Source organism: Asterias amurensis, chromosome 5 (genome assembly GCF_032118995.1).
Source record: "Asterias amurensis chromosome 5, ASM3211899v1".
NCBI lineage: Eukaryota > Metazoa > Echinodermata > Asteroidea > Forcipulatida > Asteriidae > Asterias > Asterias amurensis.
The window spans coordinates 4,908,583-4,934,998 of record NC_092652.1 but is presented as its reverse complement, the minus strand read 5'-3'; the positions used below and the strand labels follow the sequence as shown (position 1 = coordinate 4,934,998).

Below are 26,416 nucleotides of genomic sequence, written 5' to 3'. Positions count from 1 at the left end.
AGAAAACATCCCTAAAAATATTTATTTTCTATTTAAAATTGTTTTTATTTGTTACATCATTTTTTTGTTTTACTAGTTATTTAATTATTATTTTTTGTTCAAAGGAGACTGACACATGGTTGTATACCTACAAGTTTATTAATAATTGTTTTTCTTATGTTATTATTCCTGTCTGCTTGTGTTTATTTATTCGTGTATTTATTAATTTTTCTTTCGGGAGGGGGGGGGGTGTGTTAGTATTTTGAGGATCATAAAGTGTGTTGCACCCCGCCACCCTTTCCAGAAGCATGCAACCACATCAGGATTCATTTCTTTTCTACAGGGTATAAACCACCATCGACCCGACACTGCGCCACACTATGTAATCCATAACGAGCAGAATCTGTCGATTTCCACCGTCTCATCGGGAGGTCATTATACCACACCAGGCTACGAGGGAGGGAAGAAGAAAAAAAAGCACGATCCGTGCAACTTCAAGCTCGGATGACTAAAATTGCCGTGTTTTCTCCCCTCCAAGCTACCCCGTCATTCGAACATTCATCGGCAGTGAAAGTGGAGCTAATACAGCATATCATTCCAAATATTGTTTGACTTGTTTTACGAACGCGCCCCGGGGGCCGGGTTGAAGCACTGAGCGAACCGTTGATGTAGCAAGAGTTTGGGGACGGCAGAAAGAATTAAGGCGGTTTATCGGCAAGCTTTAGGCACTCCCTCGAAAGTGATTCGTCTTGCAGTTACACTTCTACACCAGCACACCATGGAATAGACGAATGAAGCTTTTACAATTTAACCCGTACACAAGGCCTGTGGGAGTGAGAGGTTGAGCTGACGCCACTACAATCTCTTCAAAAAATAAAATAAGGTCAGTTTCTTTTCTATTTTTATTTTCAACCGTTAGGACAGCTGCCCTCAAGTTCACAATTTGCAAGTCCAAGTCTTACTTATTGTGCGGGACTGGCTACATCAGTACGACCTCATTTAGCCACTCAATCACGATCCGCTGTCATCAAGTGCCCAGCGGGTCTCCCTTAATGTATCTTCAGTACTTTTTTGATAACGACTATCTGTGAACATCGCCACTGTAGCTGTCGCCAGAATTGGGTCAGATGTTATTGGGTCAGCCGGCAATGTTTAGGACTCCCTGGTCCATGATAGGCTAGTACCACTGCGAAACTGATTCTCATTTTCCCCTTGAGGGTTCAGTTTACTAGGTCACTGTTATGGTGGGGGCGGTTTTAAGGGTGTGCATACGTTTATAATGGAAATATATAGCGTTTGAAACCCTAATGCATTTTGAGAAACATTTCACTTCAAGATATAGAAGAGTTTGCGGTTAACTCGACGTAATCCAACGGTTCTTTTCAGAATCACCCCAACTCATTTAGAGATTGTTATTACATGGTGTTACCGCAAACTCTTCTTTATCTTATTTCTACCATGCACAGTTTCAAATCCTACTTATTTCACTTCAAAGTACTGCGGTATCTTTTTTTTCCTTCATAGTTTGCATATGAAAAGCGTTACCGCGGTAACATGCATGAGAAAGGGCTCATGTGAGACAAACATCCAAAATATAAATCTTGATTTGGTAAACTTTGCTTGATCATAAAATTACTCTTTACACAATTATGTCGCACTTACATGAACGAGTAAAATGTTACTCATTCAACTCCCATCGACCATAAACAACACCATAGCTGTCTAATAATGTGGTTATTTCACGAATAGAACGACGAGTTACGGTATTGGTTTGGCATATTGTTTCAATGCAGTTTGTATTGGTCTTGCAATCAGGGCCAAATTTCATAGAACTACTAAGCACAAAAATTTGCTTAGCATGAAATTTCTTCCCAGATAAAAACAAGATTACCAGCCAAATTTTAATTTGTTGCATCTTGCTTGTCACTGGTATTCAGCTTTTGTTTGCTTATCCTGAAAATCAAATGGAAATTTGGTTGGTAAACCTGTTTTTACCAAGGAAGAAATTTCATGCTTAGCAAATTGTTGTGCTTAGCAGCTCTACGAAATTGGGCTATGGGCAGTGTCTTCGTTATCAATCTGCGTACACTGCTTCTCAAGAAAAATCTCAACCAACCACAGCTCACAACTGAAACATCACCAGTGCTTTACTCTATAGTTTCACTAGTTTTATGCAGTTGTTATTTTGTAATCATAGAAGAAGCTATTCACATTAACCTGTCAATAAACATCCTAATCAACCACACCTTAATTGGACCATCACGAGTACTTAACCTACTTTTGACAAGCTATATCCAACAATAAACCTCAACGTCAGTTGGTATGTTATCATTATAGGGGCGGCATGTTCTTTAACCTGTCGACTAGACCATGTAGCAACATATTAAAACAACAAGAACCATCTTAATCAACCACACCTTAATTGGACCATCACAAGTGCTTAAATTCTTTTCACAAGCTAATACATTTTTTATATAGACCGTATGTTCATTAACCTGTCGACTAGTCCATGTAGCAACATGTTTAAAACAACAGGAACCATCTTAATCAACCACACCTTAATCGGACCATCACAAGAAGTTTAACTACTTTTCAAAGGATAAACCTGACTACGTCAGTAATCCCCTGGTTACAATTTTATAGAGGCGGCTATGTTGAAAAGAAACATCCTAATCAACCACACCTTAATTGGACCATCCAAAGTACTTAACCTACTTTTCACAAGCTAATACAACAAGCCTAGACCGTCGTTAGTAATGTTTTTTTTTTTTTTTTTTATAGACCGTATGTTTTTTAACCTGTCAACTAGTCGCTGTAGCAACATATTAAAACAACAAGAACCATCTTAATCAGCCACACCTTAATTGTACCATCGCAAGTGCTTAACCTACTTTTCACAGGATAAGCATGACTACGTCAGTAATCCTCTGGTTACTATTTCATAGAGGCGGCTGTAATAGTGTATGTAGCAACATGTTGTTTATAACCAAATGACACGGGGTGTATTTTATGAGCGGTTCTGTGCTGTGTGCGGTTGTGAGCAAAACACGATTGCTATGTTGCTCTGAGATACAGGACCAAAACAATGTTATGCTTAACATCTTTCTGCTAGGCAAAAATAGACAGGATACCTGTCACAGGTTTTGCACGTGGCATGGTATTTTAGCTGGTAACCTTGTTCTGGTAAGCATAATTTTGTTGTGCTTTGAACTTAGGCCCAAGTCAAACAATACAGGAGCACCCATGGGGAGTGGGTATGGGAGGCTCTTTTTTCAGGGTCTGAGTTGGCATGTTATCATAGCTACATATTATTTTATTAATAATAATAATCAAAGACTTGTAATGCGCATATATTCACCCTGCTTGGTGTTCAAGACGCAGTAAAACCAACAACAAAAATGAGAAGAAAAAAAAACGACACAACTAAATTAGCTCTTGAAAACCTGTGACATAAGATACATTTTGAGAAGAGATTTGAATATTGTGGTCGGGTACAAAGACAATATCTAAAATAAGTTAGTGAGTTCCAGATACGTGGCGCAGCTGAAGAAAAAATACCTGTCACCCAAGAAACAATACTTTGAAACAAAATTGCAAAAAAGATGACCGCCTGAAGTGACAGCCATCTAAAGTATACCTTAATTGTTGATTAGCAAACCGTGCTGAATGTTAGCAAAATATTCAACTGTGTAACAGATGTTGTGACTAAATTCATTTGTTCTACAAACTTTCAATTATAAGAAATAACATCCATAATTGGTTGCTTTGTTTCCAGCAATCTCAACACTATATTGTTTGAATATGTGTGTGACATTTGTTACAAACTGTGGCCATCTGTTTTTGTTTTGCACTTGAGGCGTTCCATATTTTTCCATCCTCGGTTGGCAAAAAACCCAGGCTGTGACGTTGCGATAGAAAGGTCTTAAACCTTCCGTCCCCCAGGACCAGCTTTTTACCTTTTCTTTAGTAGCTTCAAAATGGGTTTATCTTTTTCGCTGATTTTTCTTTTTAACCCTTACATATTACTCTTTCATAGTGATTTATGGGTGGGTAAACTCAGAGATATTTACCAATTGTGCACACAAAAGTCCTACTGAGTGTACGAAAACTTAAAGGCAGTGGACACTATTGGTTATTACTCAAAATAATTTTTAGCATAAAACCTTACTTGGTATTGAGTAATGGGGAGAGGTTGATAGTGACGTATATAGTTATCGAGAAAGAAGTAATTTTCCACGAATTTGATTTCGAGACCTCAGATTTAGAATTTGAGGTCTCGATACCAAGCATCTGAAAGCACACAACTTCGTGTGACAAGGGTGTTTTTTCTTTCAGTATTATCTCGCAACTTTGACGACCAATTGAGCTCAAATTTTCACAGGTTTGTTATGTTATGCGTATGTTGGGATACACCAAGTGAGAAGACTGGTCTTTGACAATTACCAATAGTGTCCATTGAATTACATCTTTTAAATACATGATAACACTTCAATCTTTAGTTTGTGGGTCGACGGAACATCATGTAATCTTTTTCCGGGCTGCTTAAAAGGTACAACTTTTCTGAATACGAGTTGGTTCTAAAAAGAACTGAAGTTTTCGAGTAGTGTTCCCGTTTCCTCAAGACGTTCACGACACACTGCTCGAAACGTCGACACAATGCTCTATCTTAACCGCTGTCCTTTTCAAAATACTTCTCTCTCGTTGAGGAGATATCGAATTCTCTAGCAGTCTAAAATGAGACCTGAACAGACGTAATATGAGGTCCACTTCATCGCAAGGGACGGCCGAATGCCCGGACTCAAATTGGATATCATTTGCACTCTCCGACCAAAATGACACAAATTACCCACTATGAGGAAGAACAGGTACCGCCGTCAGAAACCTCAATGGGACCATGATAGAACCAGAGGAGTTGCCACGTTAACTTATCCCAACTTAAAGGGTGGCTGCAGTTTTTATTTTTTTTTTTCGTTCATTTAAACGATTAAACATGACTTTTTAAACCTGGATTTTTTTTATTTATTTTTTAGTAAATGCGCAAGTATTTTAAAAATGGTTTTCAAGAGATTAAACATTTGCATAAACGTGACGTCATGTCGGTAACCCGAGCCGTCGGGCCCCCTGGCTGTGTGCATATAGAAACGTGTGCACTGTGTGGCCTGGTACCCAGGCGCGTGTAGTTAGGGACCAGACTCTTTTTGCCGACGATATATTTGAACTCCCGACGTGACGTCGATGGTAGGGGCGGTAACAATCCACAAGGGGGGGGGGGGGCATGACTTATTCGCTCATTACGCAAGTCAGATATGTCGGGAATAACAAAACACATTTTATTGATGTCCAATACATCTCTCAGAAATAAATGACAGCAAAATTAAATGTTTTATTTTAATTCACTGCAGCATCCCTTTAATGATTCTACAAGTAATTATAAGGCACCAGTGATTTCGACTTTCTCAAGCAGTATTTTAAGCGGAGAGGGGGGACGCTGTTACATAACAACACAATACACAAAAGCATACCAAAGAGAGAATCACAATTAACACTTTAGGGTTTTAAAATAACTTAAATGTATTTGTTTTTGCAGAAATAAGCGATACGTTAAAACCCTTTGGTGTACATTTGTATCTGTTGTGGTATGTGTATGTGACCACACCCATGGTGTCAATTTTTAACATCCATTTTGTTTTGCAGTGTACTTTGCAGAGTGTTGAAACAAGGGTGTCCGAATTTGGAGTATACAGGTTATTGTCCTAAAACTTTACACGAACGTTTCCAAAACACGGTTGTAAACGCAAGTTTACTGTTACTAATTGTGTTTAGTTGTTTATTATTTACACGACTGAAAAGTAAGTTCGTGTAAAAATCAAAATAATGTCAGAATCCTCACTCAATAGGTTTATGTTTGGTGGGGTTTGGGGTGGGGGAAGGGGACATTCTTCTCACGGACTTGTGGTGGATTTCACAAAGAAATTTAAGACTAGTCTTATCTCGAGTTAGTTCGTCCTGACTTAAGACGGGCCTTAAATTGTGTTTAACTCATAAAGATTCCAAGGACTAATCTTTAATAGGACTACTAGCCTTGATCAAGGCTGTTGACGTACTGTTCCCCGGCCCGGTTCGCTGCACACGCATGCAGTGCATACACAAATGTACATTACCATACATTGTACAGCGAGAACAGTATAGCGTAGTCGTGAGTACGGTCGTGTCTTTCTACTTTCAACCTCGCACACGTGGCTCAAACAACAGCCTTGATGGGTTTGTAAAGCTTTATCAGAATTCCGATAAAAGGGTATTCATGATGTGGGCGTGTCATTCTAAACATTGGCCAATCACAGGCGCGATTGAGAATGACGTATTACTGCAAGCAATCATGCCACGTCCATGCATGCATGCGTGTGTGTGTGTGTGTGTGTACGCTGTACGCTAGCTGTATGGACCTGTACTGTAATAAGTGCTTTTTATAGCAGTGTCGGGAGCGTGATGTGTATATTAGCTATGATTGTAAGGGGTCTGAATGCGCTGCCGGACGGGTGAGCCGGACAAGACTCGCCCGGTCGGTAATGGTGTTGAACAACTTCGAACAACTTCCGTTGTCTTGCGTTTCATTATAACACGAGGACTAGCATCATAATTACAACGTAGCTGGTAGATTTGTCCCTGAATTGAAAGCTGCTGTACTATAAGTGTAACGTTGTAGTGTAGTACTAGTAGTATGGCAAGAGTTAGTTTATGAAATTGAACTTTACTTGTAGTTGTTGTTCAGCCACATGTTCAGCCACACGCCATCTTCTACCGTCTGGTATGTTTTCGACAACACATATTTTCGATCCCCAACTTTGATTTACCGCGAGAAATGTAATAAATAATATATGTCTACATTAAGACAAAATAAACAGCTGGGTTTCTTATCTCATCTGGTCTGTGTTTGTGCTTCAAGGGGATGGGGTGTGTTGTACTGTCATATGCCCAACACCTAAGAATTCTTACCAAGTAGCCATCTTGCCGGAAACCCATGACACCTGGATACTTTTTTAACCTTTCTCAAACACATTTCACATGTTCTAATTTTCTTCCTTCTATTTCTAAACCCATGATTGATGCATTAAACGCGGTTGTTATATTTTGTTGAAAGTTTCTGTAGTTGTGTTGCAAATTATACACCACTGATTTCCAGCGACTTACTGTTTTGTTTTACTAGTAGGGATTTCTCCCTCGCCCGCCGCCATTGCAACTACAACCACGGTTTGTCTACAATTACGTCGACGAGCACGTGTGTGCGAGTGCTTGCAGAACGTTGTGATTGACATCGCAGCGAGAGGTTATAGGTCAACCAACAACCAATGAGAACGGGTTGTTAGTAAACATTAGCATAATGAGCTCCGCCCTAAATTTTGGCAGATACAAAACCATCAAGGCGCTACTTAGGAAGTACCCATGTACCGTAAGTGTACCGTATACAGATGGTACATGTACATGTACAGTACGTATGTGTGTACATACGCTGTATACGTATTATATGCACTGTGTTATGTATGGGGGTGCACTGGTGGAATTCAGTGATGGGGACTGGGATTTTGCAGATCGCGGCTGGCTGTAGCGCCTTGATCAAGGCTATAGGACTACCTTGGAATCGACCCCTGGAATATATTATGGTTTCCAAATTGTGGTGGTTGCAAACAAACATTTAAAAGCTTCTTTACATTCTCTCTTTATCTCTTGTAAATGGAAACAACTGAAATTGCAACACTTTTCTATTTTCAGAATCTTGTTATCTAGAATGACCGGATTTCACAATGAGGTTGTCCACACATTATTGAACAGCTGTCCAGATTACGGGGGCATCTTCAGTGAGCGTAGGAAGCGCTTGCCTAAATACAGAAAGTCATTGCGTCACCGTGTTTTTTTTTTTTTTTTTGTCTTCGGATTTCCAGTTTTAGAACTTTCTGTTGTTATCATAACTGATATAAAGGTTTGAACTATTTACAGCGGTGACTGCTGACTTTTTTTACAGATAGTTGTACCTAAACAAAGGGCAGGAGGGTGACAACCTGCACCATGAACAAAAATCATATAGGAGGGGGGGGGGGGCTAGTAATTACTGTTTCCAATGTATCAGCAGGGAATACTTTTTCTAATCATAAGAGAGTGCCTTCCTGGATGCGATTGTTTTTCTGTAGCTGTACAGAATTGCCATATTTTTTTTAAGAATTCCCTTTTTTGAATCGATTTATTAAAAAAACTAAATGTATCTACTGAAACGCACTACGACAGTAGCTTTTGTATGTACAAATTTGTTTTCCTGGTTTTAAATAAAAAATACCGCAAAGGACAGATCTGTCCATTTCCAGGTTTGAGATGAGAAAGTAATTGTGGTCTATTGACATTGTTCGATGCCCGAATTACACCACTCAGCAATTACTACATAAAAACGACCATCAAAAACTCCGTGTGTAACTCCTTGGGGTGGACGATTATTGAAAACAAAGATCATGATGTTGTGACAAGAGTTATTAAAAGCGCTTGGGCAGCTTTCCTTGAGGAGAACAAGTCGTTCAAGCTCCTGTATCTTGGGGAGGGGTGGGGGGGCACTGGCTAGCCAATCCTTGGATCTGTTCTTGACGATCGATTTAAAGGCACCTTTGGTAATTATGATAGCCAGTTTTCTCACCTGGTGTATCCCAATTAGCATACCCATTAATCACAAAACTGTGTACAAAAGTTTCCCAGTTGGTCATCGAAGTTACAAGAGAATAATGAATAGACAAGTAGTCTCACATGGTGTATCCCAACATTATGCAAACAATAACAAAATTGTGCAAACTTTTACTAATTGCAAGAGACTAATAGACAATGAACACTATTGGTAATCGTCAAAGACCAGTCTTCTCACCTGGTGTATCTCATCATGTGCATAAAATAACAAACTTGTGAAAATTTGAGCTCGATTGGTCGTCGAAGTTGCGAGACTATTTTTTTACTATCAACAGCTCTACGTTGCTCGTTACCAAGTAAATTTGTTATGCTAACAATTATTTGTTAGTAATTACTGGTGCTTAAAGGCAACTTCACAAGTCGTATTTACATTTATAAATTTAGTTATGTGTGTGTACGGTCGTGATCACTAATTTCTCAACATCTTCGAGCTGTGCTGTACCCCCCTTAGTCTTGTTGGTGTTCCAAGCTCTATACCAAATATCTTATTATAAATAGCATTGGCTTTGCCCTGTGACATTTTGTTGCTTTACTTTTTATTTAATTGTTGTATTAGCTAATAACTTGAAGTTGTTTTTCAGTCTGTTTGATCTTGAAGGGTCAACTTGAAGAAGGTATGTCTTTACGGTAAAATCTTACGTTGGCGTAAACTGTTTTAAGGAATTAAGAATTTGTCACTCGGGCTGTTTTATAGCATTGCCCTTGGCCCCTAATCGTGTCCCTGTCTGTTCACAATTAAGCAAGAGCTTACAAGTATTTTCGAGAAGTTTCAAGTCAATAATTGTGTGTTTACGCAGTGGTCAAGTGCATACAACTGGGAAATTACATCCAAATCAGAGCTACCTAAATGAATGTTGACGTTAGATTACGTGTCTGTCACCTTCCCCTCATCGTGTTCCAGTTCTCAAGTGCCAAGCTCAGTCTTCTGTTAACGCAGTTTGTTCGCACCCATCTGCTGCATTGCAATCCATGTTTGTCCACGCACAGTCGGCCAAACACGATCGTTCCGAACGGATCTCCAAACTGAGACAACTGAAGATTTTGAGACGCGGGTCATGAGTGACGTGCGGTCCCTCTACGCCTTCAGAGCGCAAAAGGTAAAACCCTGCGGCGGCTTGTCGGTGTCAGAATTAAAGAACGGAGCGTTTATCCAAACACGGTAACCATGCATCCCCCGACAAGACGATCCGTTCACACCCGGGATGGTTTGTCAGATTGATACTGTTTTGGGCCGAGTCCGGTATTGACAAAAAAAAAAAAAAAAAAAAAAAAAAAAAAGGAAAAACGTGAGATTCGGAGGCAATTAGGAGATGTGACGTGACATAAAGATTCCCGTAGATTGCTCCTCCCGTCTAGAATTTCAAAAGACAGCGTCATAAACAGAAAGAGTCACGCAATCTTATTTTGACAGTATATTGCAGTAAACACAACGTACGCCCACAGCCATTTTAACAAGTCAACACATGAAAGTCGGGCACGAAATGTTGCGCAACTTATCATTGAACCGGTGGATTGTTCTGTGAAAATGGCATAGCTACAGGTTTGTGTATAAAAAAAAGTGGTGTTTAAATACTTTGTTGTTCAACAACAACGAGTTTAATTTAAAGGAGTCACTCCCATCAAATCGAAGGCTCACGACTAGACTCGAAATAAATATAATCCTATACCTGGGGAAGGAATATATACCGTTGAACATTATTTCCACTACTGTATGATTTTCGATAACTTTACATGTTTATAATAATTAATTCCGATGCAGGGATTCATATGTTATATCCATGGCAACAACTTAACTTAAGCTTACCTCTCGTCGCATGTTCAGTAGTCCAATCCAGCACTCGGCCTGTCGTGGGTTCGAATCCGACCCGAGTCTCTTAGGTTTCTTTCCGTTTCACATGGAAACACAGTGGTTGATCTGAAACGGATATACATACAAAAACACATAAATGGTCATACCAACAAAAAGTTAAAATCACTAAACAAATAAATAAAACTAACAGTTTATTTATACACAAATGTCACTAATTAAAATGTCTTGATTCCAGTGTCAACAAAACAGTAGTGATATTGTGGGGGGGGGGGAACGATACCCCCCCCCCTTTTTATGCAAGAAAATTGCTTCGCTAAGGAACGGCATACCATACATCTGTCAACGATAAATCATAAAACTTAAAACGAATTATTGTCACTATCTGAACATCATCTCACGTCCGCCACGTACAAAAAACCTAGTATGTTAAAGGCATAAATGTGTAATGTCCTTGTGAAAATGGATTGTATGCTCTTTCGTTTTAATGACACCCTCGTCTGTCAAAATTCGCTCAAAGAAAAACAAGGATTTAAAGGGAAGGTATACACGTTTGGTAATAACTCAAAACAAATATTAACTTAAAAACTGATTTTGTAACGAGCATGAGAGACTTGTTGATAGTATAAAACATTGTGGGAGACGACTCCATCTGAAGTAACGTAGTTTTGAGGAAGAGGTAATTTCTCACTAAAACAATAAAAGAAGTCTTTTATTCCTATCTGAAAGCACACAAATTCGTCCGACAAGTGTATTTTTTCTTTCATCCTTTTCTCGCAAATTTGATGACCGATTAAGCCCAAAATGGTTATGATGGGATACACCAAGTGAGAAGACTGGTCTTTGACAATTATCAAACGTGTATCTTTTTCTCCCTTTAAAACAATTCATTTCGGTGAATTAGGCACAACAAAGGCAGCTGTAGAAACCACCAGAGCAAGAGTTGTCTCACTTTGTTACAATATCACTTTATCAGGGATGATTTAATTTCAATCTTTCGCCATCACAAACGCTGAATGCTTAAGTGCACCGCCACATTGATGCATACACATTTTTTTTGTCTCTCTCCATTTTACGATTAACATGTTGAAAACCACTGAATCAGATGTAGAAGTTGTCTGGATATTATTTACGCATCAATTAACAATCATGAAAATGATGAATGAAAAGTACTTGAATGTATTACAAGATCTGCAAAGAGTTACTCAAAAAATTACTTATTGTTTAGTTAGTATCTTTGTAAAACAATTGTGCCAACGACTGTACACTAAACAATGTTATATACAATAATTGCAGTGTCAATGATGAATTAAAAGTGCTTAAGTTTTGTAGAACATAAGACATGCAAAGAGTCACTCGTTAATTGGTTTGCGGTAACACAATGTGTGTATCTATATTGTCAGGTAGAGTTTGTTCTTTAGGGAACTGCAGTCTGTCTATACCTTTCGCTCATGTAGTAGTTAAAAAGCAGGACAGTTCTTTTCAGAAATGAGAAGTTTCCAGATTAATCCGATAAATCTACTTCGACATTGTAGAATAATTATAGCAAGACAGTTTCTTAAAGAACAAACCCTACCTGGCAAGTAGATACACACATGGTGTTACCGCAAACCAAATATATTTGTATAACTTGTTCATTATGTTGGTATCTTTGAACAAAAAGTGTACCCATGACTGTGGCTGTGCACAAAACCGGATTATTTCTTTAAGGGAACTTGGTACACGTTTTGAAATTACTCAAAACAACCATTAACTTTAAAACTAACCCGGTAAAAAGCATATTAAAGAGCTGTTGATAGTGTAAAACATTGTGAGAAACGGCTTCCTCTGAAGTAGCATAGAGTTTGAGAAAGAGGTAATTTCTCACTAAAATAATAAAACACTTTTAACCAGAAGTCTTTTATTCCTATCTCAAAGCACACAAATTCGTCCAACAAGGGTTTTTTCCATCATTTTCTCGCAACTTCGATGGCCAATTGAGCTCAAATCTTCACAGGCTTGTTATTTTAAGTGAGAAGACTGGTCTTTGACAATTTACCAGACGTGTACCTTCCCTTTAACGGCACGAAAGGTCGTTTTCAAAACCAGGGTTAAGCTAGAGTAACTCGCTTGGGGACCATCCGTAACGTTACGTACAGAAAGTGTACGTGTGCAGCCTGGTGCCTGACTTGCTGCGAATGCGAATGCTAGTACACGAATGTTGACGTCACGGCTCTGCCCTCGCTGCGAATGTTTCGCAGTTGTCTTTGAGCACATCTTAAAGACACTGGACACTATTGGTAATTGTCAAAGACTAGCCTTCACAGTTGGTGTATCTCAACATATGCATACAATAACAAACCTGTGAAAATTTGAGCTCAATCGGTCACTGCGAACTTGCGAGATAAAAATGAAAGAAAAAAAGACACCCTTGTCACACGAAGTTGTGTGCGTTTAGATGGTTGATTTCGAGACCTCAAGATCTAAATCTGAGGTCTCCAAATCAAATTCTCGGAAAATTACTTCTTTCTGGAAAACTATGGCACTTCAGAGGGAGCCGTTTCTCACAATGTTTTATACCATCAACCTCTCCCCATTACTCGTCACCAAGAAAGGTTTTATGCTAATAATTATTTCGAGTATTTACCATTAGTGTCCACTGCCTTTAACTGATGCAAATTATCTGTTGCGATTTTTTGGCGTCAAATTGAGAGTCGCATTAGCATTCACTGGAAGTAATGATATTAATAATACTATACTTAATTTAGGTATATCAAAATATTATTCAGGTGTATTCAAAATACATTCATATAAAACAACACTTAAATTAGTAAACTACATTTGAGTAAACAAATTTAAAAAAATGTTGAAACAGAAAATTGGACAACAAAACCAGGGAGCATCAGACAAAACCAAAAGACGGACTGCCTTGGGGAAACAAATGTGATATTACCACGGGGGTGTATTACTCCGGAAAAGGTATGAACGGGGCTTTACGGAGCCTGAGCCTTTAAGCCCTAGTTTCGAAAACGGTGATCGTACCCGAAAGCTCCGCCATACTCTCCCCACTCGAGGGAAATCACAATGTTAATAAATCGAAGATTGAAGATGTGTCTAGCAGATAACATTATATGTATGGAAAAAAAATAATGATGAAGTATTTTGAGTGACTGCCATGAGCAATAGAGTATAAAGTCCGATAAATGTGACGCTGAAAGAAATCTTGGAAAAGAAATTCCCTGGAGAGAATTAACTTCATGGTTGTTTATAGTTGACTAATAAAGTGGGAAAGCACGGAAGCGTGTGCCGCCACATAAATACAAAAGAATCTACCTTTGATCGTGTACGTACTCGATATCTCAAGTACGTACGTGATAAGTATCGTGACCGTACACGATAGTTATCGTGCACGCACACGTAAGTATTGATTTACAGAGTACTTGAGCGATAACTACCCAATAACTATCGAGAATAATGTACACGATAGTCCGGAGTAGTCGTGAACGTCCATGGAAATAATTGTGTACGTACATATCATACCATGTACGTACATAATACATATATGTACGTACATTATACATATCATGTACATTGTACATATATTACACATGTACGTATATTATACATCATGTAAACGTACATTATACATACCATGTATGTTCATTATACATAGTATGTACGGACATTATACCTGTACGTACATGGTAAATGTCGTTGTTGTCATGTGGCTCTTCCGTAGGCGAATCTTTAATAATCTTGGGTTTGTATGTTTTACAATTGCATCGTGCAGTTTTGCTGCTGTTTTGACAAATCAGCGTATCGTAATTATTTTATGTGGAGTTACATTTTCTAAGAAGTCCGTGCGTCCATCCATGAATATCAGTTACAGTTGATGTGTGTCCCGAAGATATGCCCACCACGAAAAAAAAATATATAATTGAATCGAATGTTTGATGGACGAAAGGAGTTGACGTAACTTATTTTTATAAGATACGGAAATTAGATTTCCTGGAATGGCTGCACGAATTTCCTTCCATTGCTTTTTTTTTTTTTTTTTTTTTTTTTCACAGACAGCCCAATGATGTATGACTATCGCTGCCTCCTCGAAGCATGTAAAGAGAATTGCATTGCGAAAGAAAGATCGAAAGAAAGAAAAAACTAGCCTGCAATCCACGAAGGAGGAGGCGTTTGGTAGACCGTTAATTAAAAAAAAACGTTAAATGAGTGATGGTATTTGTTACGTAGTGAAATTCATTTAACAGCTGCCAACATGCCTTAACAAATCAGTGCTTACATTTGCCTAAGAGACTATTGCCATTCTCATTTTGTATAGCTGTTACTGTGTTGACAACTGTGACTGACCACGATATTGTACTTTCTACATTTCACTAAAAACGAGGAAAGTAGTGGTAGCATGGGTTCGAATCCCACCCGAGTACTATGCCTGTGATTTTGTATTCACTGCGCCCGGAAAAATACCGAGTGTTCAGTAGGTTAGCTCGTCCGATCCTTTAAAGGAACACGTTGCCTTGGATCGGACGAGTTGGTCTACTTAAAGGAACACGTTGCCTTGGATCGGACGAGTTGGTCTACAAAAAGCGTTTAAAACCGTTTGTTATGAAATGCATATGGTTAGAAAGATGTTTTAAAAGTAGAATATAATGATCCACACAAAAATTCAGCGTCACTCAAAATTGCATGGTTTTCTTTTTACGTCGCGAACTATCACGGTCGGCCAATTATGGGTGTATGGCCGACCGTGTTATTGGACGAGGTAACAAGAAAACCACGAGATTTCGAGGCATATTTGTGTAGATTATTGTATTCTACTTTTACATCATCTTTCTAACCATATTTTATGCATTTTATAACAAACGGTTACAAAACGCTTTTCAAAGACCAACTCGACCGATCCAAGGCAACGTGTTCCTCTAACACTTATCGTGTATATTATGGGTAAAGCAAACATTTATATTCGTTATCCCCAATGCAAAAAAACAAACATTGTTTATAATGAAGATAATGAATTGCAGTGATTGTCAGAGCCAAGCACTTCATAGCTATACATTTCTAAAATTGCCCCTGACAGTTCGAGACCAATTGGCCCCCAACAACGATTACCAACACGCACCATACATACTTTCTTGATTGCAATTAATTTGACCTCATACCCGACACTGCACGTCAAATACCGAAGCAGGCAGGCAGGCTTTTATAGTGACCCGGACGCAGTCGGCAATATCAGCCATGTAAAGGTACTGGACACTATTGGTAATTACTCAAAATAAATGTCGGCAAAAAAACTTACTTAGTAGTGAGCAATGGAGAGCTGCTGATAGTATGAAACATTGTGAGACACGCCTCTTATATAAGTAACGTGGTTTTAACTTCTAAGCTATATGATAAAAGACGTCAGGCCAGGATGGAGCCTTTTATTGTGTATTTGAAAACACACACACATTAATACAACAAGGATGTTATTTCTTTCATTATTCTCTTGCAACTTCGATGACAATTTGAGGCAAAATTGTACTGTTATGTTATGCATATTATTGTGAAACATCAAGCGTTAGTACTGGTCACACAATTACCAAACGTGTCCAGTACCTTTAACGGATCGTCATTGGACATACACTCTGTCTGTCAGTTACTCTACATCCATTATGTACATTCAGCATGCGGTAAAAGCCATCAACTTTGATTTGCTGAGTAGATTTGTTCTTTGAGAAACTCTCTTGCTGTTAGTGTTAACACGGAGAAGATTTAAAAACCCGTTTTACAAAAAAATCCGTTTCAATTACATATAATGTATATTCAGTATGCGGTAAAAACCCATCAACTTTGATTTGCTGAGTAGATTTGTTCTTTTAGAAACTCTCTTGCTTTTTAAGTCTACTGTCACGGAGAAGATTTAAAAACCCGCTACTCAGACATCCGTTTCAATTACATTATGCATATTGAGTTTGTGGTAGCACAATTTGGCTATCTACTTTGCTGTGCAGATGTTTTTCTGTGAGAAATTTGTCTTGCTATATTCTACACTGTCATCGGAGTAGATGTTAAAATCCGTTATATTCTATACACCAGTGTCAATTAAAGGAACTCTTTATTATCTACTTTGGTCTAGTAGATTTTTTTTCTTTGAGCAACTGTCTAGCCATATGTTATACTATCAAGGAGCAGATTTTTAAACCCGTTATACTCTACATCATTATACGTTTTACATCTAATGTTTATTCAGTTTGAGGTAACACCATTTGTACATAGCAGAGTAGATTTTTTTTCTTTGAGAAACTGACTTGCAATTTATTCTACTGTCAGGGAGCAGATTATAAAACCCATTAATATACTCTACACATCCGTGCTAAACTGAAATAGCATGTTACATGGCAACGTCAATGGCAATACAAGTGATTGGTTCTGATTGGACTGTTTGTTTTCCCCACTAGGGAGCGGGGAGTCTAAAAGGGACATGTCACACGAGGCAATTTACAGGCAACCAGTTCCAGGCAATCTCCACGAACAACAGCCGTTCACATTTCAATATTTAGGTGTTGTTTTCCTTGTTGATCATAAGATATTGTTTGAAAATCAACTCATTGGCCACCGAAGTGGTCCTGTAGCATGCACTGCAGTTGGTTGCCTCCAAGTTGGCTGTAAAAGTTGCCTCGTGTGACAAGGCCCTTATAAACAATGACTAGTAACGATGACGTCACAAGTCGGCTCCAGAGTCCTTCTTTGAAAAGAGTGGAAAGGACGTTTACCTTTGGTTTGTGGATGCGTTCGATTGTTGTTATCCTTTACTGTCAAGGAGCAGATTTTAAAACCCGTTAAACTCTACACACCCGTGTCAGTTACTCTACATCTCTAAGTATTATTCAGTTTGCAGCAACACCAAATATAGGTTGTTGTGCAGATATTTGTGTCTTGCGAGAAATTGTCTTTGCTATTCTACTGTAACGGAGTAGGTTTCAAAACCCATTACTATAAATACATCCGTGCCAAACTAAAACTAGCGTCATGTTAAAGGGCAACGTCAATTGCAATAGAAGTGATTGGCTGTGATTGGACTGTTTGTTTCCACAACTAGGGAGCGGGAATCTAATCAACAATGACGTCACAAGTCGGCAAAAGAGTCCTTCTTTGAAAAGAGTGAATTGTGAAGAAACCATTTACCTTTGGTTCTTGGAACCGTTTGACTGATGTAATCCTTTATAAAATGTAGAGATACACAATAAAACTAACCTGTGACAATTTGGATGAAAAGAGTCTGATTTCGTAATTGACATTTCTGACAGAAGTTTCTCAAACTCAAATTTGAGGGATGAAAAGCCGACCTCTTTTCCAAAATCCCAATACTTCAAAGTGAACTGTTTCTCAAAACACTTGATACTTTTGAGAGCTGCTGTTGAACGTAAACCAAGTAAGATTGCATTGTCGTGAGTTTTAGAAGTGATTGTCAGACGTATATGCTACCTGTCCCTTTAATAAGGACAAAATGTGTTGCTGGCGCGTTTGTGGTTAATGGTGCATGTTCAAGCAAATGTAACGTCATTTGGGCCGGTCCTCGCTTCAAGTTCATTTTTTTAATTAAAAAATGAACTTGACATTATCGAAAACAAGGCCATGCGAGACATTACCTTTATTCGGCATTGTGCATTTGTGTCCAGGGAGATTTATGATCGAGTTACGTAGCTCAATACAGAGCAGTTGAAACGAAGTATTCTTCAAATAGTTTGTCTCAAACGATTTATTATCCGTAAATTGACACAGTTCTGTTCACAAAGTAATAGTTTTCACAGAGAAAACATCTTACAGTAAATACTTACAGTTATCCCAACATCAAATCAATGCATTTTAGTATGTCAGCATTCAAGAAAAGGTAAATCATGTGGGCACACATTTCTCCATTCCAACCTCAATACAGTTTTAGAAGTGATTGTCAAACGTAAGCTACATGTCCCTTTAATAAGGACAAATGTGTTGCTGGCACATTTTGTGGTTAATGGTGCATGATCAACCAAATGTAACGTCATGTGGGCCGGTCCTCGCTTCAAGTTCATTTTGTTAAATTAGAAAGGCCATGTGAGACATTATCTTTATTCGGCGTTGTGCATTTGTGTCAAGGGAAATTTATGATCGAGTTACGAAGCTCAATGCTGAGCAGTTGAAACGAAATATTCTTCAAATAATTTGTCTCAAACGATTCGATGTTTGCAAATTCGTTTATGATCAATAAATATTATCCGTAAATATTGACACAGTTCTGTTCACAAAGTAATGAATTTCACAGACAAAACATACTTACAGTAAATACTTACAGTTATCACAACGTCAAATCAATGCATTTTAGTATGTCAGCATCCGAGAAAAGGTAATTAATTGGGGAACAAATTTCTCCATTCCAACCTCAACATAAAATAGTAAATAAACTATCATTTTCAATTATTCTTAAAAATACAAAACGCACAATCTTTCAATTATGTAAACAAAACGTAAGGCAAATGTTTGCATTTACGAGAATTTGAACTGTCAACACTATTTCCTCGGCTTTACACACATGTTATAACAATGGTCATGTGAGTAAGGTTATAATGTGAAACGACAATAGATAATTAACTTCTAATATTAATAATGTGGTCTTATGGAGTCTTATAAAGCGCCGGAATCCACCCCCCCCCCCCAAAAAAAAAAAAAAAAAAAAGAACCCAAAGGGGCTTGCTCATAACCCAAACAGTTCAAGAAGAAAGGAACAGACACAAAAGTATGTTGAAAACCACTGGTCAGCATTTACTTCAAATTGACCCATGTACATGACCTTTATTAGCATTGAATGATATCGTCCTGAACTTGTGCAATCATCAATATGTATGAATCGCAAGATTATATTCAAACTAGTAACCAGAAACAAAACAATGCAAGATTATAGTCAATATCTTAGTACAAGGTTGTTGGTTTGTAACTTTTAGTGACGCAAGAATTGTTTTCTATCCGGAGAAGGTACCAAACAATGGCAGAATTCACCTTAAACAGAACCCCTGTTCGGCAACGAGATTGTATCTCACCAATACCAATATATGAGATCTCGACCCTATAAGGGGCAAAAGGTCTAATTGTATTTTTCCATATCATCACCGAAAGGAAACCAATAGGGTTTATTTATTGATGGTTCGTGAAACCTGCCCCGAGATTGAACGCGCAGTGTTTGTGATCTGTTTATACCTCACTGGCTTGATATTACCCACATAAAAAAAAAAAAAAAAAAAAAACCCACTCAGTTCGGCTTTGCCCTTGCCATTTGCAGGATTGTCCCCCACTCTAACACTTAAATCATCTGCCCATTTCAGTTTGTGAAATGAAATGTGAAAATATCACCTGCAGTTGGGATATCTCTTATAATTTGATTTAACGTTCATCATGCTATCTGTCTGTCCCCCGTTCGGTTGGTTTAGCGTGACAGCTCAAGACACCCGCTGGGTGTAAATTCAACGGCAATTCTGCGGTATTTCCAGCCAGGTCCTTTAAAGGCACAGGACACCTTTGGTAGTTGTCAAAGACCAGTATTCTTGTTCTGGTGTACCTCAATATGCATAAAATAACATACCTGTGATAAAAAATTTAGTAAGTTTGTCATCGAAATTGCAAGAAAATAACGAGGACAAAAACAGAACACACTTGCTTTTATTACTCTGGTGCTTTCAGATGCGTAATAAAATACCATTAGCTAAAGGGTCTAGGGTACTTGAGTGATAAATTATGTTCTTCTCATCAACAAAGTTACTGCAAAGTGAGCCGTTGCTCACAATGCTTTATACTATCAACAGCTCCCCAGTGCTCGTTACAAGCTGTTATGCTAGCTATTATTTTGAGTAATTACCAATAGTGTCCGGTGCCTTTAACACGAATACGATTGGGATGCTTTCTCCACGGAGACAGCTGCCGGTCGTGGGTCTAAATAGATGAGCTCGACCCCCCCCCCCCAACCTTCTCTTTAATCTTTCCGAATAGCAAATTTCATTACACTTGTGTCTTAATCCACGTCCCTTCAAGATGATAAGGTCATAGCCTTTTCTGAGACTGATGATGAGTTTTTGTTACCACCAAAACAATGCTAGAAACAAAAATGTACAAAGCAATGACAACAGCAAAATGTACAAATTAGTCGAAATTCGTTTTTACCCTTACATCTATGTAAATAGCCTCTGTAATTAGTACCTTCCCGAGTTATGTGGAAAAATAATTACAGGCAAATGACACGGTTGGGATTCGAACCTACGACCTCTGTATTGCGAGTGATTTACTTTTTTTTTTTTTTACTTCACAGAACTGAGGAAAATGCTAAGTAACAGTGCTTAATGGTACACATCTGTGTAATATTTATCACCGACGCAAAAACTAACATCTAAAACAAAACGCGATGACTATTTTTTTTATAGTGCACGGTAGGTATTTACCGATCTTTGCATTACTTTTTGTTCGTCTTCTTTTGTACAAAACAGGTTACGAACAATTAATATTCAGCTTGTATAATTTCAAATTGTTCATATGAAGAAATGCACGTGATCTTTTGCAAATACGCATTCTGATCCGGAAATTAATTGATCATTTTCTGGATGACCTGTTTCCGGATTTCTACCTGAAAGTCACGTTGTTTTATTGTCCGAGTTCAATTTCAAAACACCTCCCGCGGAATAATATCGTAAGATTGGAGGTCAGTTTGTGTGTTTTCTGTAATTAAACCCCGAATGCCCGCCCTTCAGGCAGTTTGAAGGCTCCATAAAATAATGATTAAAATGGTTGAATGTATATAGCGCAGCGCCAGATTACCAAAGGAAGCAAGGTGAACGGGAAGACAAAGTAATGGGGACAGCCGGCAGCCAGCTACTTGAGAAGAACGGCACGGTGTGTCTTGAGAACCATTAGCGTATATAGGGCGAGTTACTACAGCAGACACAATCATTAAACAGCTACCTGAGCGGAATGTTTTCAACAGAAATGGTATTTTTACTTGTTTATAATGCACTTCTACCGTTGAGAGCGGGCGTCAAAGGACAATGCCGCTGACGTCATTTGTGGGAGTTTGCTTTGTTATACATCCACGCTGCAACAAAGCGGTTTTATCTACTTATGACGTTTTGAGAGTGATGACGTAACGGCGCTTCGCAAATCTCGCAGAAAAGCTCTGGACAAGGGCATAAAAAATGATTGTTTTTTTACACAATTGAAACCTATTTATAATCATATGACTCGATTTCCTTATTCATCGAAAACATTTTAAGTGGAATTCAGCAAAGTTCACGACTTGACATTTTCGTTCAAGCAGGTCTTTAAAGAAGAAGAATACATCATTAACGACGGCTGAACAACTTGGGTATTATTGTCAAGTACCAGTATTCTCACTTGGTTTATCCAAACGTAAGCATAAAATAACAAATCTATGGAACTTAATAGGCTGGTTTGGTCAACGAAGTTGCAAGAGAATAGTGAAATAAAAAAGACAATCTTTTTGCACATTTTTGTGTGCTTTCAGATGCATTATAAAAATAGGCTTTAGCTGAAATATGTTATCACTTTGAGTGAGCGTTATGTTATAGAGGGACCTGTTTCTCACAATATTTTATACTATCAACAGCTCTCCATTGCTCATTACCAAGTGAGTGTTCATACAAACAATTATTTACTACAAAGTACTAATAGTTTCCAGTGCCTTTAAACTCAACACTCAACCAAATCTTTATCCTAGTTTTATTTTCACCTTCACACAAAACACGAAAGGGAAACGAAAGGGAAGTTGGTCCCCCGGCGACCACCCCACGACCCTCCCTGTCGTTATCGCCACTGCCGTGGGAGCTTATATACGTTGATATCCTTTGATTGAACCAAAGTGTTCCCTGAATCCCTGGTTACTGAATCATTGTTTGCTTTCCGTACTTAAGAAAAACAAAATACTGAAAGATTAAGTATCGATTTATCTAGGTATACCGAATTGTCCCTAGTGAAGCAAGTATCTCTTCACTGTGAGGTTTTCAAATATGCAGAGAGGATCTTTTGGCGTGAGGTGGTTTAGCTTGTTGCATGAATGCTATGTGTCAACACACGCAAAATAATGCATTGCTCTAATCAACAAGAGCAGGGGATCATCCCGGTGTTCCTGCCGTCTATTTCACCAAATTCGTTCCTTACTTAATTTAGGATCAATAGGTTAAGTTCCGTATACATAGACGTTAAGACGCATTGAACACATCCTAAAGTTAGGACGAGTTACTCGTCCTAACTCTAGATAGGATTCACCGCAGCATATTGCGCCACAGCACCTTGTTAACCATTGTATGGTGCTTAAGGATTAGGTCTTATATCTCAAAATTCGCCCCACTCCTTGTAGTAAAAACACCTGGCGCTTTGTACCCTTTGGCAAAAGGCGCGTTATAAATACGGTTATTATTATTATTATTAAATCGGCTGCTGGTTGGATTGGCAGCATATTTCACCAATCTAGGCCAAAATATGGCTTGACCTAGACAAAATTGCAACATAAAAATCATTTGCTTGCAAGTGTCTCCTGAAACCCTCTAAAACAACATATCAAAAAAAATGGCCGTCATCTTGGATTTGTTCTTGCTCATTTTTGTGTTTGAAAAATATTAAGTGACCATTCTCAGGAAGAAGAAAAAAATCATGCGAACGAAATAAAATTTCTACTTATTATAGGGTGTGCATGCGTATTTTAGGAGGGAAACGTTAATTTATAATTATATGCAAATGACGCAAATTTCCGATGCTTCCTTTTTTCAACTTTTTGGATAATATGTTGTTTTAGAGGGTTTCAGGTTGCAAAACAAATCATTTCTTTTGTAATTTTGTCTATAGGTCAAACCCTAGATTGACTAGACTAAACAGCACCTTGCTTGTCATTCCATAGTGCTCTGTAAATGAGTAGCACTCACACTTTAAATAGAATAGACCCACACACCTTGCAGGGAAATACTGAATGTTGAAGCGGCTTGAGCGTCACTGTGCGACGGATATGCGCGCTATATAAGAAGTCATTAAAATAATGGTATCTATAATTCTCTAAGTAGGATTTGAAACTTTGCATGGTGGAGATAAGATATAGAAGAGTTTGCGGTAACACCATGTAATAACAATCTCTAAATGAGTTGGGGTGGTTCTGAAAAGAACCTTTGGGTTAACTCAACGGTTCTTTTCAGAACCACCCCAACTCATTTAGAGATTGTTATTACATGGTGTTCAATCTCTAAATGAGTTGGGGTGGTTCTGAAAAGAACCGTTGGGTTAACTCAACGGTTCTTTTCAGAACCACCCCAACTCATTTAGAGATTGTTATTACATGGTGTTACCGCAAACTCTTCTATATATATATATATAATTCTCTAAATCTGATGCTTCTTTCAAATCACTTTCCATTTGGCAAAATGTGATTAACATACTACCAATTATGTATGTTAATCTGTTTACTTTTAAATTAAATTAAACAAGAAAATGTCAAGTTGAATATTAAAGGAACACGTTGCCTTGGATCGGCCGAGTTGGTACTTGGAAAGCAATTGTAACCGTTTGTTATGAAATGCATATGGATGGAAAGATGTTGTTAAAGTAAAATACAATAATCCACACAACCATGCCTCGAAATTGCGCGGTTTTCCCTTTACCTCGTCGACTAACACGGTCAGCCATTTATGGGAGTCAACTTTTTGACTCCCATAAATGGCCGACCGTGTTAGTTCGCAAAGGAAAAGGAAAACCACGCAATTTCGAGGCAAACATGTGTGGATCATTGTATTCTACAATTAAAACATCTTTCTAACCATATGCATTTTATAACAAACGGTTACAAATGTTTTGTATAGACCAACTCGTCCGATCCAAGGCAACGTGTTCCTTTAACGCGTGACTGCGTAAATTTACAATTCAAATGACAATCCTTACAAATAGTGGTGGGAACTAGGTCAAGTTTATGTCTACTACCACTAATTGTGTTTCAACCATCTGCATCACTCTACAATACTCCCCGAGGACAGCTTTCCTGGATTTATGAATATGCATTTGGTAATTGCCGTATAGCGATTTTTTTTAATGTTTTGTTCGCACATTCATTATGGCTGTATAGATATACATTCGATAAGTGCCTCATTGTTTAAATTAACAAACAATTTGCAATTTAGATGAGCATACACAACAGCTGCCGGAAGAAACACAATTTACGCACTACATTGTAAGTAACAAATTTGAATGATAATTGTCATTGCTAGATATGTCAACACATATTCCACATGAATGTTGGATATATATTGCAATTTATGTTCGAATTTGTAAGAAGAAAACTTGTCTTATAGATGACATAAATTACATAAAACTTACACGGTCTATTTATGATGTTAATAGACAGAAAATCCTTGAAATGTTTCTGTCACACCTTATTTCGCGTCTGGAGTGTATCGGTCAATAAGCTTTGTATTATGTTTTTAGTGTAACTTTTACACTAACTGTTTTGTTTGTAAAAACAAATTATGTAAAGTGTTCCTAAAAGACGAAATCGAGTCTAAGACAAAATCATGTTTTTTTTCAACTCAAACAAAACCAATTGCAACAACATCCATCACAAATGATACACAATTAAAGGAACACGTTGCCTTGGATCGGTCGAGTTGGTCTTTGAAAAGCGTTTGTAACCGTTTTTTATAAAATGCATATGGGTAGAAAGATGTTGTAAAAGTAGAATACAATGATCCACACAAACATGCCTCGAAATTGCGTGGTTTTCCTTTAACCTTGTCGACTAACACGTCGGCCATTTATGGGGGTCAAAATTTTGACTCCCATAAATGGCCGACCATGTTAGTTCGCACAGTAGAAGGAAAACCACGCAATTTCGAGGCAAACTTGTGTGGATCATTGTATTCTACTTTTAAAACATCTTTCCAACCATATGCATTTTATAAAAAACGGTTACAAACGCGTTTGTTTTGACCAACTCGTCCGATCCAAGGCAACGTGTTCCTTTAAATCCAGGGGCAATATTTTGTTTATATTACAACAAGCAATATATCATTTCAACTCGTATATGCATCACTCAACAGGAATTAACCTAGAGCCCCCCTTTCGAAAACAAAACTAAAGATACTTAATTTGTTTTCATTAAAAAACAAATTCCCGTTCCACAAGATTATTACAGGATGAGATTAAACCATTCAATCAGTGTTGAATTTCGGTCACTCGCCAAAGCTTTTAAAACTAATTATTCTTACACAAGAATGCGAGCTCCGAATTACTGATGAAAAATTAAAGGGACACGTTGCCTTGCCTTGGCTCGGGCGTTTGAAACCGTTTGTTATCAACTGCATATTATGGTAAAAAGATGTTTTAAAAGTAGATTATAGTGATCCACACAAACATACCTCGAAATTGCGTTTTTTTAATTATTTTACTTTGCGAACTAAAGGCCCTGTCCCACTGCAGCGATAACGAGAACAATAACAGTCAGGACGCAAAGAGAACGCATTCCATTGGTTGATCAACCAGGGGAATGCGTTCTCTTTGCGTCCTGATCGTTATCGTTCTCGTTATCGCTGCAGTGTGACGGTCGGCCGATTTGTGGAGTCAACAAATTTCGATTTCACAACTTGGTGTGCCGTGTTAGTTCGCGACGTTATAAGGAAAACCGTGCAGTTTCTAGGCGGATTTGTGTGGCTCGTTATATTTGTACGGGATAGCCACACCAGGCATTTGTACAGTAATCAACAGATGCAGATGCAGATATTATGCTATTCTAACCATGCATTTGCATAAAAAATTGTTTCAAACGCTTTTTTGGACGAACTAGCCCGATCCGAGGCAACATGCCCCTTTAACCATTGTGAGTCCATCAAGTGGAATGCGGTCACTGACCACTAGACTTGGGCGTGCATTGTCCCC

General features: G+C 38.2%; 1 protein-coding gene across 1 annotated transcript in view; it reads left to right on the top strand.

The window, feature by feature from the left end:
• The first annotated feature begins 561 nt into the window (after positions 1 to 561).
• Positions 562 to 26,416, top strand: part of LOC139937554 (neuropeptide CCHamide-1 receptor-like) — a 96,774-nt gene continuing 70,919 nt past the window's right edge. Inside the window, exon 1 of the mRNA XM_071932755.1 lies at positions 562 to 862. The gene's annotated coding sequence lies outside the window, so the exon portion shown is untranslated. The remainder of the gene's footprint in view (positions 863 to 26,416) is intronic.